General features: G+C 46.4%; 1 protein-coding gene across 13 annotated transcripts in view; it reads left to right on the top strand.

The window, feature by feature from the left end:
* EPB41L2 (erythrocyte membrane protein band 4.1 like 2) overlaps positions 1-15,238 on the top strand; it is a 258,307-nt gene extending 243,069 nt beyond the window's left edge. For all 13 annotated transcript variants that reach the window (XM_088443090.1, XM_088443088.1, XM_088443086.1 and 10 more), the window contains one exon: positions 13,994-15,238. The gene's annotated coding sequence lies outside the window, so the exon portion shown is untranslated. The remainder of the gene's footprint in view (positions 1-13,993) is intronic.
* Positions 15,239-15,319: the final 81 nt, after the last annotated feature.

Here is a 15,319-nt window from a genome sequence, read left to right as displayed (position 1 = left end):
GCCGATCTCGCTATAAGCGTGCGCACACATCGTGCCATGCAATTACCCACAGCAGCATACGCTACGGTACGCTATGGTGCGCCCTGCGATTGCACGATGCAATCCTATGGACTTGAGGGTGTGAACGCAGTGTGCATATTTGCTCGCGGACGCACTCTTTGCGTTGTGTGGCGCGATTTGTCGCGTATGCAGCAAAGATGCAAGAGGACACATCTGTAGAACAGGGATAGGCAAAGTGTGACATTCCAGCGGTTGTGGAACTACACATTCCAGCATGCCCTGCCACAGTTTTGCTGTTAGGGCATGCTTAAACTGGCAGTGCACACTGGGATGTGTAGTTCCACAGCAGCTGGAATGCCACACCTTGCCAATCCCTGAACTGGAATATACTTGACCTTCTGGAGGCAATAAGGTATTTTACATAACAATTGTAATTTTAGTTTAGATTTTTTTTTAATCCATTAGCATGTATTATCTTTTTTAAACTAATGACAGGTGTGGAAATCCCGACGCCTGTCATTAGACCTACGCCGGGAGCCTGCAGCCCGGCATACTGAACGAAAGTAAACTGGTCGCGGAGGGTTAGGTTTCAAGGCTCCCGGGGGAACTTAGAAAAGGGGGAGGTTAGGGCTAGGCGCCCCCCCGGGATAAAAGAGTTAGTCTAGGGAAAGGGGGGGGTCAGGGTCAGACTTTGGTCCGGGAGACTTTGGTTTAGTGGGGGGTTATGGTTAGGCACTAGGGGGGGATGTTAGGGTTAGGCACCCCTAAGGGAGGGTCGGGGGGGGGCGGGGGTTGGATTAGCATTACTTACCTAAATCCGCTGTCGGGATCTTCACCCCTGCCGGGCTTCCAGCGTCGGGATTTGAACCCCCCTGATTCCGTTAGCGACAACATACTGATTCCGTTGGCGACTACATTGGACCTCTGGGCAATTAATAATAGCCTGATTTCATATGTTCTAATTAGCTACCCTATTGAGATGTTGCACTGTCCCCCACAGTTTAGTTTTTAGAAATCAGGCACTAATTTTTGACACCGGAAAAATATTAGGATATTTATATTAAAAATCAAATAAACATAAAGTGAGTTGTCAATCTCTCCAAATATTACCAAAACGGCACATATAAAAAATTTGGTTAATTATTAAGGTTTACACTGGTCTTCCATGTGACCTTCATGGTTCTTTTTTATCTGGTAAGATGTGTGGTTTGTTTTATTTTATTTAGAAATATTTAGCGCTCTCCAAATTCTTCTTTTACGTATGTCCCCCGCAGAGGTTCCCAAACGCGGCCCTCAAGGCTCCTCCGCAGCAGTTCAGGTTTTAGAGATATCCATGGTTGAGCACATGTGGTTAAATCTAATTAATTGAGGTAATATTTAAGCCAACTCTGCTCAACCATGAACTGAACTGTTGGCGAGCCTTGAGGGCCGCGTTTGGGAACGTCTAACTTATGGCTTCAGTCGCGCCAAAAAGACCCCCCTCGACTTGCCACGTCCCGGGCGACTCGGCCGCACAGAGCATCTTTCTTGCTCACAATATGAAGCCTAGTCCCATAAATAAAACTGGAAGCGGAAAAATGACTTTGCTAGATTACACTGATCAATTTGATCTGCAACCTTTCTACATCTGTGTGCAACTGAGGCACCGTTGCTGTGTACAAAGTGCTACGATGCACGGTCACAGATATTTCTTATGCCATGTTCCATTGTGCTTTGACTTTGTACGTGTATAAAACTAACTAGTGCGGTTAAATACACAGCCCAGTGTCTCTAGTACAGTTTGAGTGGTGTTTTGCTGCATCTGCGATGTGAATAAGACAAAAAATGTAAAGAAGAAATACACTACAGCTCTCAGTGGGGCAGATGTATTATAGCGGCACTTAACGTGCTGCTATAATGCTTTCTGCTTCGCCTTTTTACCGAGGCGAAGCAGGAATCACTAACAATGAGATGTATTACCACCTCATCGGCCGGATTAGGGGAGTGATAACTCCCCCCTCTGATGATCCCTGTCTGAGTACACAGCGCATCAGCCTAGTGCTGATGCGCTGTGTCTCAGTCCCGACTGGCTCCAATGAGCATGCGCGGGATCTCAAAAGTATTGTGAGATCCCACATGCAGCCCTGGAGCCGGCAGTCCCTGCTGTGGGGATAGGGCATCGCCAGGCTGTAGCTGTTGATAGTGACAGCTGTAGCAGGGGCGGAACGGTCATGCAAACCGTTCATACATAGCCCTGCCTATCAGCGCTGCTATTTTGTAGATAGCAGCGCCGATAATGACAGGGGAGCTATGCGCCCAGAGCTCCCAATCATACATGGGGAGAAGCGGTATCAGCGCACATACCGTGCGCTGATGCAACTTTGGCAGTTAATACATCTCCCCCAGAGTGGTTCAATCGCTCCAGGCTTCTCGCACCATATGGCGTATTGAGCCTACATGAGCGCTCTAGCATTCATGATGTTTACATTCCTGCTCCAATATTAGTAAATCTGTTCCTTATCAAAATTCTTTGACTTTAAACATTCATTCTTCACTTTCCCCAGCATGTGGCAGTATAACATACCATATGAATCATAAGTGAAACCTTTCATGTTATTATAATACTGAATTTAACATGTAAACATTATTATTCTAATACATTGTTAGTGGAGTCACTTTGTGTTTGTGAATAGTTCGCCTTTGGAAAAAAAGAGGGTAAAGTTATTTATTTTGCTGAAATATTTAGCATTGAGATATTGCTTGTTTTGCTGTTAACGTTGCATTTTATTTACTACGGTGTTTAGTTAAGGTACATTTTTGTTGTTGTTGGTCAGTATGTGTATGTTAACCAAACAGTACCATGCAATGGAACATGTTGACAATGAGAATAGCTTTCATGTACTGTGCTATTTTGGAATTGAATGGAAATATTTACTTTTACGGAAAGACTGTTACATATCTAAATTACTTTTTAAACAAAGATGTTTTTGTTTCAGGAATACATTAGTAGTATTGTCATTGGTGTGTGTGTTCCTGCTATGCATATAAGGAAGATACATTTACACAGCTTCTCTTTTCTGTCTTTCATTTGTCTACCTTTTATCTCCTTTGCCTCAAAGAAAATCCTGGAGATGTGTGCTACAGTCTGGATAACATTCCAAAGTGACTTAATTCAAAACATTGGACATTCTATGATCACATTCGTATTACCTTATATACAAATATAAGATGTCTGCATGGTTGTAATAGAAATCCTGTGGCCTCGGATCAATCTGCAAAATGCATCCATTCCTCACAATTATCTCGGGTACCGTTGCTAAAAACTGGAACCAGGATAGGTTGGCAGAGCTTTGATATAGCATGAACCACTGTACACCCATGCATATCTTAAGACCCACTGTAATGTACGGGCTTTCATGAAGACATCCATGTTTGCCTTCTCAGTGTCAAACCCCTTATACAGCATCTCATAGGACACCTCTACCTGTTTCCAGAAATTGGGCTTACATTTTCTACATATAGGCTCTCACTTTAAATCCATTATCTTGTAAATCTCCTCTCGTATTCCTACTTTGATTGGGCTCCTCTATTCAGCTAACACCTCTTGTGAACTGTACTGCATTGGATGCCTCTTGGTATGGCGAGAGCTGAGCAGCACCAATAGTGCAAAGATAACAAAGTGGAAGCTGCTCAAATCAATTTGGCAATACTCTACAGGTGCATGAGAGGGATGGGTCATGCTAAACCGAAAAACAGAAAGGGGGTATCCCCCAGTACACTGAATTGTACCTGCAACAATACTTGAAAACTTGCAGGTAAAATTCAGCGTACTAGGGATAAGTATTAGGATTAGGTACTAGGGAGAGAGTTATGGTTAGGCACTAGGTGGAGGGTTAGGCACTATGGGGAGGGTTAGGGTTAGGCACTCGGGGGAGGGTTAGGTTGCGGGAAGGGTTAGGATAAGGATACTTACCTGTCGGCGTGGGGATTGTAACCCTGTCAGGATGCTGGCGTCAGGATTCTGACTGCCGGGATCCTCTACCCATCCCCATATGAATAGTATAGGGAAGATTAAACAGACGTCTTCTTTAATGTGAAAGCCACTTTTAAAGCTATACGTCTGTGTTTTGCCAATGCATTGAATTCTAGTAAAGTGTCTACACCAAAGGGCTTCCAAGGTGGGTTTTAATAATGTCTTTTCTACTTCAGGGTCCATAGGGTATCCACAGGATACCTTGGGGTATAGGTGTGACGTCAGTCGCAGGGCACCAAAGAGTTAAGCTTTCAGCCTCCCAGGATGCACTAGGTCCCCCTCCTATACCCCGCCCCCGAGCCAAGGCACCTCAGTTTAGTTTGGTGCCCGGCCGGAGTCGGGTGCACCTGTTGGAGTGGGGGCTAGAAGAGCCCCTGAAGCTTATTCTTCATGCAGCTGTGGCTGCACAACTGGATGAACAGCATGGACAGTCAGTCCTGACGTCCATGCTGTCTTCCCTACACCCCGCCGGTACCAGAACGCCGGTACTGATCCGGGGATGCTGGTGGGCGTCTGGGGTCACAGCTAGCGGTGACCCCAGATGCTCCGGACCATGGCCGGATTCAAGGGGGACAGAGGTAAGCAGCGGGGTCCCGCGGTGGGTCCCCGCTGATCACATGGTCCTAAGTCCCCAGGCAGGGGGCTCCCTGGGGACTGGCTGCAGCGTGGAGCCAGGCGACCAACCTGCGCTTCCACTACCCCCTGGGACAGCGGACCGCAGCAGAGCGGTAGCGCTGCGGCGTCCCAGGGGTTAAATGCATGCCAGGGGAGCGCGCCTTCCCTGTCTCACAGCCGGCGCCTCCCCCGCTGCACACAGCCCTCTCTGCTTGCTGCCGACTGGTCCTGTGGCAGCGCTCCTCCCCCAGGCCAGCCTCCTCTCTGCTCCTCGGCGGCCATCTTCTCCAGAACGCATGGTGAACGCTGCTGGAAGCGCTGGAAGGAAGCATCGTGGTCTGGGTCCCCCCGCATACCTCTCCTCCGCTGTGGTCAGGTCTGTGTATGCAGCGCTGTGTCCTACCAGGCCCTGTGTCTGTGTAGTTGAGTGATCAGCGCTGTTAGTGCAGGAATTGTTATTTTTCTGCATTGTATGTGACTGTGCTAGCGCTGCTGCCTGTAATCTTTTCTTCATCTAAACTGTCAGCTTTATTACTGTCCCTGTTCTTTCTGCTAAAGCCCTTGCGGTGCGGTGCTGCAGGGTGGTCTCTCGCCTATTTAATACTTAATTGGTGAGAGAGGTCACATACGTGGTGCCATCATGTCTGAAAGTGATTTTCCCCTCCGGCTACAGTGTACCACGTGCAAAGTACCGTTAGCGGAGGGGGAGGGTAGCGCGGAGGGCCTTTGCCGGCAGTGTTTGTCCATGGCGCGGCCTATTACGGTTACAGCACCGGTACAGGAGCCGCCCTGGGCTTGTTTCGCTCAGGCGTTAACAGCTTTAGTGGGCCAGTTAGCTCCGCAGCCCGCGTTTACTCCGATGGGTTTGTCCCAGCAGTCTGTGGTGTCGTCACCCATGCAGGGGTTCCCACGACAATTGGTGGTACCCCACAGTCTCCCTATTTCCCCGCTCCCGGGTTCTCAGGAGCCAGCGTGGGTTAACTCCCTGACGAGTTCTGTACAGCACTTGTCGGATGTGTTGCAAGGGGAGTCTGTGATGCGGTCTCATAAAAGGCCGGTGGCGTCTCTGTCCGCTCCTTATGAGGATGACGAAGGGACGTCTGATGATGGGGAGATTCTAGATCCTTACGATCAGGAACCTCTCCATACTAAGGACGCTGATGCTAAGTCCAAAGTATATATTCCTGGACTTATTCGGGCGGTCCGCACAGCCTTGGTGATTGAGGACGAAGTTCCCCCAGCGGCTAAATCTAAGTATGCCTTTTTCAAAGATGTGAAGGGCGATGCCACAGTCTTTCCTCTTTCGGGTCAGTTGGTGGACCATTTAGAGGAGGCGTGGAAACAACCTGGCAAAAGATACCAGCCGCAGAGACGCCTGGCGGTGGCTTATCCGTTCGCGGATAATTATTTTGCGAAGTGGGAATCCCCTCCACAGGTGGATTCTCACGTGACCCGTCTTGTCCGTAGTGCCACATTGCCGATGCCATCCATGTCCTCCCTTAAGGATGCTACGGACCGCAAGGTAGAAATCTGCCTGAAGTCCGCTTATTCCCTTGCAGGGAGGGCAGCACGGCCGGCTATGGCCATTTGCTGGGTTGCCAGAGCGATGGAGCGCTGGGCGGATTCATTAGAGGCTTCTTTTGAATCCGACTGTCCGGCCGATCAGGCGGAGTTGATTGGCAATCTCCGTGATTCGGCCACCTACATCAACGAGGCGGCTCTAGACATTAGTACTCTGGTGTCTAGAATTTCTTCAGCAGCGGTAGCTGCTCGTCGCACCTTGTGGCTGCGATCCTGGAAGGCGGACGCAGATTCCAAGAAAGGTCTGGAAGCGTTGCCGTTTACCGGAGAAGTTCTCTTCGGTCCGGATCTGGATAAGATTGTGGCCACGCTGGCGGCAGCCAAATCTGCCTGTCTCCCGTCGGCCGCTGCTCCTTCTGGTTCGGGACCATCGTCCTTTCGGTCATCTAGGGCCCAGGGCAGGCCCAAACCACAGTCGTTTCCTCGACAGGCTGGCCCTAAGAAATCGGTCAAGCCCCGGAAGCAGGCATGGAGTACCAGACGTCCGGCCCCCAAGCCAGATGACAAGCCTGCGGCCTGACGGTCCGGGCCTCCCTTTGGGGGATCCCAGGGTGGGAGGCCGCCTGCTACAGTTCGCCCAGTGTTGGTCGACCACTACGACAGACACTTGGGTTCTGGAGGTGGTTTCCCACGGATACGCCCTCTCCTTCCGGCACAGACCCCCGGCTCGCTTCTTCACCACGGGTCTCCCATCAGACCGGAACAAGGCTACGGAGCTGCGGAAGGTATTGCACACTATGCTCCAGGCTGGAGTTATAGTGGCGGTTCCATTCTCCCAGAGGGGCCAGGGTTTCTATTCAAATCTATTTTTGGTACAGAAACCCAATGGGTCATATCGTCCGATTCTCAACCTCAAAGCACTCAACAAGTCTTTGCGGGTCCCGAAGTTTCGGATGGAGACCCTACGGTCCATCATTCTGGCGCTGGAACCTGGGGACTACTTGGTGTCATTGGACATACAGGACGCTTACCTGCATGTCCCTATTCTTTGGCGCCATCAACAGTTCCTCAGGTTTGCAATCAGCAGCGACCACTTCCAGTTTCGGGCGTTACCTTTTGGCCTGGCAACAGCACCACGTGTTTTCACCAAGGTGATGGCGGTCATGGCGGCTTCTCTGCGGCTGCAGGGAGTCCGCATGTTGCCGTATTTGGACGACCTGTTATTGGTGGCAGGATCTCCAGAGCTCCTGTTACGCCACTTGGACCTGACCATTGCACTGCTGCAACGGCACGGCTGGCTAATCAACTGGCAGAAGTCCACTCTAATCCCGTCTCGGAGGATTCTGCATCTTGGAGCCTTATTGGACTCGGGACAGCAAAGGATCTTCGTGACGAAGGACAAGATCTCTGCTTTACAGTCAAGGGTGCGCAGTTGTCTGCACAGCCGCCGGGTGTCCTTACACTCGGCGATGAGGTTACTGGGCTCCATGGTGTCGGTGTTCGACATGGTGGAATACGCCCAGTTTCACTCCAGACCTCTGCAGCACCTGATCCTGTCCAAGTGGAACGGGCTGACTCAGTCTCTGAAGTCCCAGACGATTGTGCTCACCCAGGAGGTTCGCCTGTCCCTTACGTGGTGGTTACAGACGACCCACCTCAACAAGGGACGTCCGTTCTGGGTTCCAAATTGGGTCCTGTTGACAACGGACGCCAGTCTTCGGGGCTGGGGAGCAGTTTCGGGTCCACACTTGTTCCAGGGCAGGTGGACGCCGACAGAAGCGGAGCTTCCAATAAATATCTTGGAACTCCGTGCGGTCTTCAATGCTCTCCAGCAGGCACAGCGGTTTCTCCAGGGTCGCCCGGTGCAGGTCCAGTCGGACAACGCTACCACCATGGCCTACATAAACAGGCAAGGAGGAACTCGCAGTCAGGCGGCTCTCGTAGAGGTCTCTCGGATCCTGGTTTGGGCGGAGCGCAATCTTCCGGCCATATCAGCGGTCTTCATCCCGGGAGTGCTCAATTGGGAGGCGGACTTTCTAAGTCGCCAGGACGTTTATCCGGGGGAATGGTCCCTGCACCCGGACGTTTTTCAACTACTGGTGGACAGATGGGGTCTTCCAGAAATCGACCTCATGGCGTCCCGGCACAACAACAAGTTGCCGGTGTACGGGTCTCGCACAAGAGACGAAGGGGCGTCTCTGGTGGATGCTCTGTCCGTCCGGTGGACGTTCCGGTTCGCATTCCTGTTCCCTCCGGTCTCCCTTCTTCCACGGGTAATCCGGAAATTCAAACAGGAAGGAGGGACGCTCCTGTTGATAGCTCCCGCGTGGCCCAGACGGCACTGGTTCTCAGACCTTCAGGGTCTGTCCGTGGACATTCCTCTGCGGTTGCCGCTACGACCGGACCTTCTGTCTCAGGGTCCTTGCCTTCACCCGGACCTGACTCGGCTGTCTTTGACGGCGTGGCTGTTGAGACGGCCATGCTGAGGTCCCGGGGGTTTTCCAGCTCTGTGGTGCGTACCATGTTGCGAGCTCGGAAACCGTCTTCCGCGAGGATATACCATCGCGTGTGGCATACGTTCTTCCAGTGGTGTCGACCGAGAGGTTATGCACCGCGGGAGTTTCGTCTGTCTCGGATTCTCGCCTTCCTGCAAGCGGGACTAGATCATGGGCTTCGCCTTGCTTCTTTGAAGGTACAGGTTTCGGCCCTATCTGTCTGGTTTCACCGTAGGATTGCTACAATCCCGGATGTGCGCACCTTTATGCAGGGTGTTCTCCGCATTCAGCCGCCCTTTGTTCCACCTGTGGCGCCTTGGGATTTGGCTGTGGTCCTGAGGGCTCTCCAAGGACCGCCGTTTGAACCACTGGGCTCAGTGGATCTTAAATGGCTAACAGCTAAGACTGTTTTCCTTCTGGCCATTGCTTCGGCCAGACGTGTTTCTGAGTTAGGGGCTCTTTCTTGTAGACCCCCTTTCTTGGTTTTTTATGGGAACAGGGCAGTGCTCCGCACTCGGCCCGAGTTTCTTCCCAAAGTTGTTTCCCAGTTTCATATTAACGAGGAAATAGTTGTTCCGGCCTTTAACTCACCGGGTCTTTCCGTGGGTGAGGCCTCTTTGGATGTTGTGCGGGCCTTAAGGACTTATGTTGACCGCACTTCTTCGTTTAGGAAGTCGGACGCTTTGTTTGTCCTCTTTGGCTTCCGTAAAAAGGGTTGGCCTGCTTCAAAGCAAACTTTGGCAGCCTGGATCCGTATGGCTATTTCTGAAGCTTATCTTCATGAAGGCCTACCGGTCCCTCCTTCTCTGAAGGCTCATTCCACTAGGTCTGTGGGTCCTTCGTGGGCAGCTCGACGTGGTGCCTCGGCAGTTCAGATCTGCAAGGCTGCTACGTGGTCTTCTGTCCATACCTTCGTGAGGTATTACAGGTTTGACACCTTCGCCTCTCAGGATGCTTCCTTCGGGCGGCGGATTCTCCTTTCTGCACAGGAGCATCCCCACCCTTAAAGGATACTGCTTTGGGACATCCCCAAGGTATCCTGTGGATACCCTATGGACCCTGAAGTAGAAAATATGAGATATGGTAAGAACTTACCCTTGTTATCTCTATTTCTACGAAGTCCATAGGGTTCCACAGGACTCCCGCCCTGTCGCACCTGTGCTGCAGATGGGCTTTGCTCTGGTCACCGGTTTTCCGTCTCCCTCTGGTGAGAATGTGATTCTTGTATGTGTCCAGATCTTTGTTCTCTCTCTTCCTTCTCCTCCTCCGGCCTATGGCTTGGTAACTAACTGAGGTGCCTTGGCTCGGGGGCGGGGTATAGGAGGGGGACCTAGTGCATCCTGGGAGGCTGAAAGCTTAACTCTTTGGTGCCCTGCGACTGACGTCACACCTATACCCCAAGGTATCCTGTGGAACCCTATGGACTTCGTAGAAATAGAGATAACAAGGGTAAGTTCTTACCATATCTCATATTTTTTCTCCTCCTTTAATATATATATATATATATAGATAGATATATAGATATATAGATATATATATAGATATATGTCACCAAGGGTGGCACTCCCTTATTGATAGAAACTTGCAGGTGCCTTCCAGTCAAAGCCAGCAGCTGATGGCTTTAACAATAAATAGTCCACATCGGCGGCTCTCAGATAAATATCAAATGATACAGGAGAATGTTATGAATATGAATATCTCATATCCCCTTTTCTTGAACTATATATTCATTTAGGGAGAGATTGTATGTACAAGATTTTGCCCCAGTTTAAATGATGGGAAAATATGTACTTTTGAGCCCTCTCTTAGACTGATTGAACTTTCCTGAAAGTATTTTGCCAAACAAAACATACGGTCTTACTAAACTATTAGTTTTCCTTGCCAGGGATACATTCCATAATAGAGACGCTTTTACCAGACACTACTTCAGTATCTGACACAGCCTTCCTTATTAATACTGTTACATTTTTATCATTCTTTGCATACCTAAATGTATGATTTAATTCATAGCCTTAGGAAAAGTTATAATTTTTTTGCTTCCCAGTGGTACACCAACTATTTCCACAGCTTTGTTTCCTGCTTGCAGTACTGTACTGTATGTGTTTCTTACATTGAGTGGCTCCATCTTCCTTTGGTGGAGAGTCCATCCAAGTGTCTGGCAATGACACCACATTAATATTATAATGCCAACAATGCAATTTCACACTGCTAACTATATTTTATTATAAATATATTTCAAATGACAAAGCAAAAAAGACTAGTTTAGTAGATCACATAATGTAGAAACAAGTCAGTATAAACATGGCCTTATACAGTACTGAGCCAACAAAAACTTGTGTTTACGAGCTCTACTAATTTACAAGATTTTTGGCAATGCTTAACCCTGACCAGGTCCATTTCATTTAATTGGTGATGTCCCTTATCCAGTGTCTGGTAAACAAAGCCTTACAGAGACAGGTTGTGAGACAGGGTGTATATAACATCCTTGAAAGGAGATTTTGCCGTAACAATGTTAAGATACTGAAAGTAAATGTAAACATATATTTTACTGTGGTTAAGCAATTTGTTTGACAGCTAAACACTAACAATTACTGTTGTGAGTTCTCTGTCCAAATTACCTCCTTTTGTCCTTTCATTTCAGCAAGTTATTTATTAGCTTACTTCTCTGGCAGCTTGTTACACACAATTTTCTAGTCAATTTGACAAATGTATAAAGGTGCATACACATGGTCAGATCTGTCAGACAAACTATGAACTACGAACGATTTGAACGATATTACCAACGATTTCATGAACTACGAACGATTTTTGCCTGTATTAAAATGAATGAAATTTGACTGCAAACACATCAGATATCCGATATCGTTATCTGACAAACGGAAACACTCATCGTTCATCTGACAAACATGTCACATATGTCAGATTTTCCTTCAGATATGAACGATTGAACGATTTTTAAAATTGTTATTGTACAGATCTGAAGGAAAATCTGACCGTGTATGCACCATAAGAGTGTTCAAAAATGTGTATACATGGCTGTACACTCATCATACTACTATTGTAATTAATGGCCTAAATAAGCTACAGTTGCTGCTTATTCATCATTACAAGGTAAAAGCCTGCTCCCTATGCTGGAACAGATGGTCTTGGTTTCAATGAGGTGTCCATCACATTACAATTGTTGTGCACTTTCTGGCAACCTCTTAATTTCATTGACAGAGAAACAATGTATATCTGTATGCCGATTAACATGTTGATATGATTTACTTAAATACATGATGTAATTTTAGTTTTGTACCCTTGAGCAGGAGACGTCACTAGGCCCTGGCCACAGAAAGCATCCTGCCACTCACCATAGCTGAAACAAGTGGAGTTTATTTAAAATAAATAAAATAGTGAGTCAGTGAGTGTAACTGTAATATCATAGCAGAAAATAACAAATGTATAGAACAAGAGGTAAAGGACATGGGAGTCTATGTACTAAGCCTTGGAGAGAGAGCGAAAATGGAGAAGAGATGAAGTACCAACCAATCAGCTCCTAACTGTCATTTTACAGGCTGTGTTTGACAGATAGAATCTGATTGATTGGTACTTTATCTCTGTCCATTTTATGTCCATCTACTTTCTCTCCAAGGCTTAGTACATAGACCCCAAAGAACCACGTGCATTTATCATCTAAAGGATTATCTACTAGTGACCCCAAAAAAATGACATTAAAATGCAGTAGTTGTACTGTGAGTGGGGCTTTGGGTGTAAAATGCTTGAACTAAAATACAGAGTCCAGTATGTATAATTTATTTCTGGATTTTTACTTAAATGTAAGGTGGTAAGAACAACTTGTATGATTGATTACACATGAATATATTTCAGAGACATAACTGTATTAACTTATACCCCTTTTACACCACAGCTAAAACCCAGGTTATTGCAGGGTCAACTCTGGTTGCTGCTAGGTGTAAAAAGGGGCAAGGTTTGGATTCTTGGTTTGAGTGACCTGGAAATCCAACCCAGGTAACTTGCAGGGTTTAACACGGGAACGACCCTTGAATCTCAGCAGTGTAAATGACCCGGGCTCCGTTTACAGCATGAGGACTTCCGGGTTTCTCGGCACTTGCAGATGATGTCCTCTCCGAGCGCCGGGAGAAGTCTTCCACTGCACCCATGTGCAGTGTGAACAACGCCTATCCGTGGTATTCCCAGATCGGCGCCACAGTGGAAAAGGAGTCTGGCCCGGTCTGACCTGTTTTGGAATGGTGTTCCAAATCTCGTGTCAGATCCGGGACTTGAATGGAAAAACAGTATTAGATGCTTGAACACAATAGAAAATGTAATGGGGTAGAAATAGCAGAGCCTAAATGCATAAAAGGATGGGAAGGTGAAGTAATGTAAGAGAGAAATTACATATAGGTTTAAATAAAGGAAAGATTGAATACAGAGGGTGATGGAAGCTCAGAAAATAGAAAGAAATATTAGAGGATTAAAGAAAATTGTACCCTGGGCAATAAAAAGATTTCCAGGCAGAAATAAGCTGCAGCAAAAGCAGATAGTTTAAAGCAGTGATTCCCAACCTCGGTCCTCGAAGGCACACTAACAGTCCTGGTTTTAGTGATATCCATGATTGTACACAGATGGTTAAATCAAAATAACTGAGGTACTAATTAAGTCACTTGTGCTCAAGTATGGCTATCCCTAAAACCTGGACCGTTAGTGTGCCTTGAGGACCGTGGTTGGGAACCCCTGGTTTAAAGGGTTTTCAGAAAATGAAGACTGTGCAATGGGTGAAATATTAATTACACATACCTTTTCAATATGTATAACCAAATATAATCATCTTTGGATGATTTAAATGGAAAACTATGAAGTAGTAAAATGTGGGATGTGCTGCTGGCTGCCTTGAAGAGTTACAGGTAGTTCTGGAAAATTTACTTTATTATAAGAATAATGCCGCACATCCACTACCTGACCCAGGGAAGACAGTACGATTACAACATCGTAATCGTACCGTCGTTCCCCATCCCCTGCAGTGCCTACACTGAACGATCAGTCGTTCAGTGTAGGCACCCTCAATCATCCCCGAACATGGTCAATCTGTCGTTATCGGCAGATTGACCAGCATGTTCGGGCGATGATTGATGTCAGAAACGACCAGCGGGAGGGCGCATCACTGGTAGTTTCCGACATTTGCATTCCCGATTTGTGCCCAATTATCCAGCAATTGAAAGATAACTATGTCGTTATTGTTCAATCGCTCTGTTTAATCGGGTAGTGGATACCCGCATTAACTTTTGTTGAAAGCGGCTGGACTGAGAGTTGAAATTTAATGAATTTCACTTGTGTGTGTTTCCTGCAGAACCAACATTGCTATAGTATGAAGGAATTTGAACCACACCAAGCATGTCCTGCTGCTAATGTTACTATGAATTCACCAGGATTGGCAAACATGACGGGACACCTGAAGGTTAAGATGCCAACGTACAACCTCAGCTTACCACCCGACTTATGCTGTTCCACTTTTCTGCTTGTTACATTTTTTATAACCACTTCCTAACATCCATAGCTTTATAGTAGAGTTTTGTTTGCACAGCTACTTGCTATTTTTGTAATTCTTTGTTATATGTTTGTGAACCATAACCCTTTATAAAACAGACTCCTGAACTAAGGATGCCGAAATCTTTGTAACTAATATAGGTTTTTTTTTTTTTTTTTGTAATTGTTGTTTTTTTTTTTATTATGGTCTTAATGGAAGCCTCTTTATGGGGTCATTTACATATTTACAGGATATTCAGGTGAAGTTGCGGTTTAGACTTAAAACATTTTTGTACACATTGATTACATTTTCAAAACCAGTTTTACTCTCATTGTAGTTTTTCTACAAACAGTTGCGTTTTATGGCTTTGTTTAGTAATGACAAAACTAAATAGATATCAAAATGGTTGCAGTATGTTGGGGGAAGGGGAGGGAGGGCTAAGTCTCTTGTGGAAGGATTTCCAGCTGACTTTTTAAAATGTGAGAGACTTTTATTGCTGCATAGTAGTGAATAGACCAGCAGGGGGAATTAGCTTTACACCTTTAATGTGGTTTCCCTTTTAATCCCGAACTGCTAGCAGTAAATTGTTGCTGTCTGTTAGAGAGAAAACTAAAGCACAGAACATTCCAGGAAGGATAATACACAAATGTACATCTTTCCCCCCAAAAAAACAGAAACTGAAAATATTTTGGCAGCTTAAGCAACATTGTGCATTTTCAGTGTTTCCATACTAAAGACATTTGTTATCAATTCACATATGTAAAACACTTACTTTTTATGTCTGTTTACATGTTAAATCTGACATGACCACAGGTAAATTGATGTCTGTTTCATATGTTCTGCAATGATTTATACAGGTTTTAGGATGCACAAAGGTATTGTACCATCTGCATTCGCCAACGATGACACAACCCTTGGTTACCACTAGCAAATGTGTATTGAGTTTACTGTCTTATTGACTTTGTATAGTTAAATTGCCAAGTTAGATTTATAGCCGCTTCAAGTTGTATTAAGAATATTTTGTTTTCTGTAATACTGTTAAAAATAAAGTTTGTTTATTCTATTGAATATTTTGTGCGTGTTTAACTACTTGTTATATAGTTTTATAAAATACATCTAATAAAGAAAAAAATATGTAAAAAAAAAACA

The sequence above is a fragment of the Taudactylus pleione genome, unplaced genomic scaffold, assembly GCF_031769625.1.
Source record: "Taudactylus pleione unplaced genomic scaffold, aTauple2 ptg000326l, whole genome shotgun sequence".
Lineage (NCBI taxonomy): Eukaryota > Metazoa > Chordata > Amphibia > Anura > Myobatrachidae > Taudactylus > Taudactylus pleione.
The sequence above is the reverse complement of the archived record's forward strand: the minus strand, read 5'-3'. Positions and strand labels throughout refer to the sequence as shown.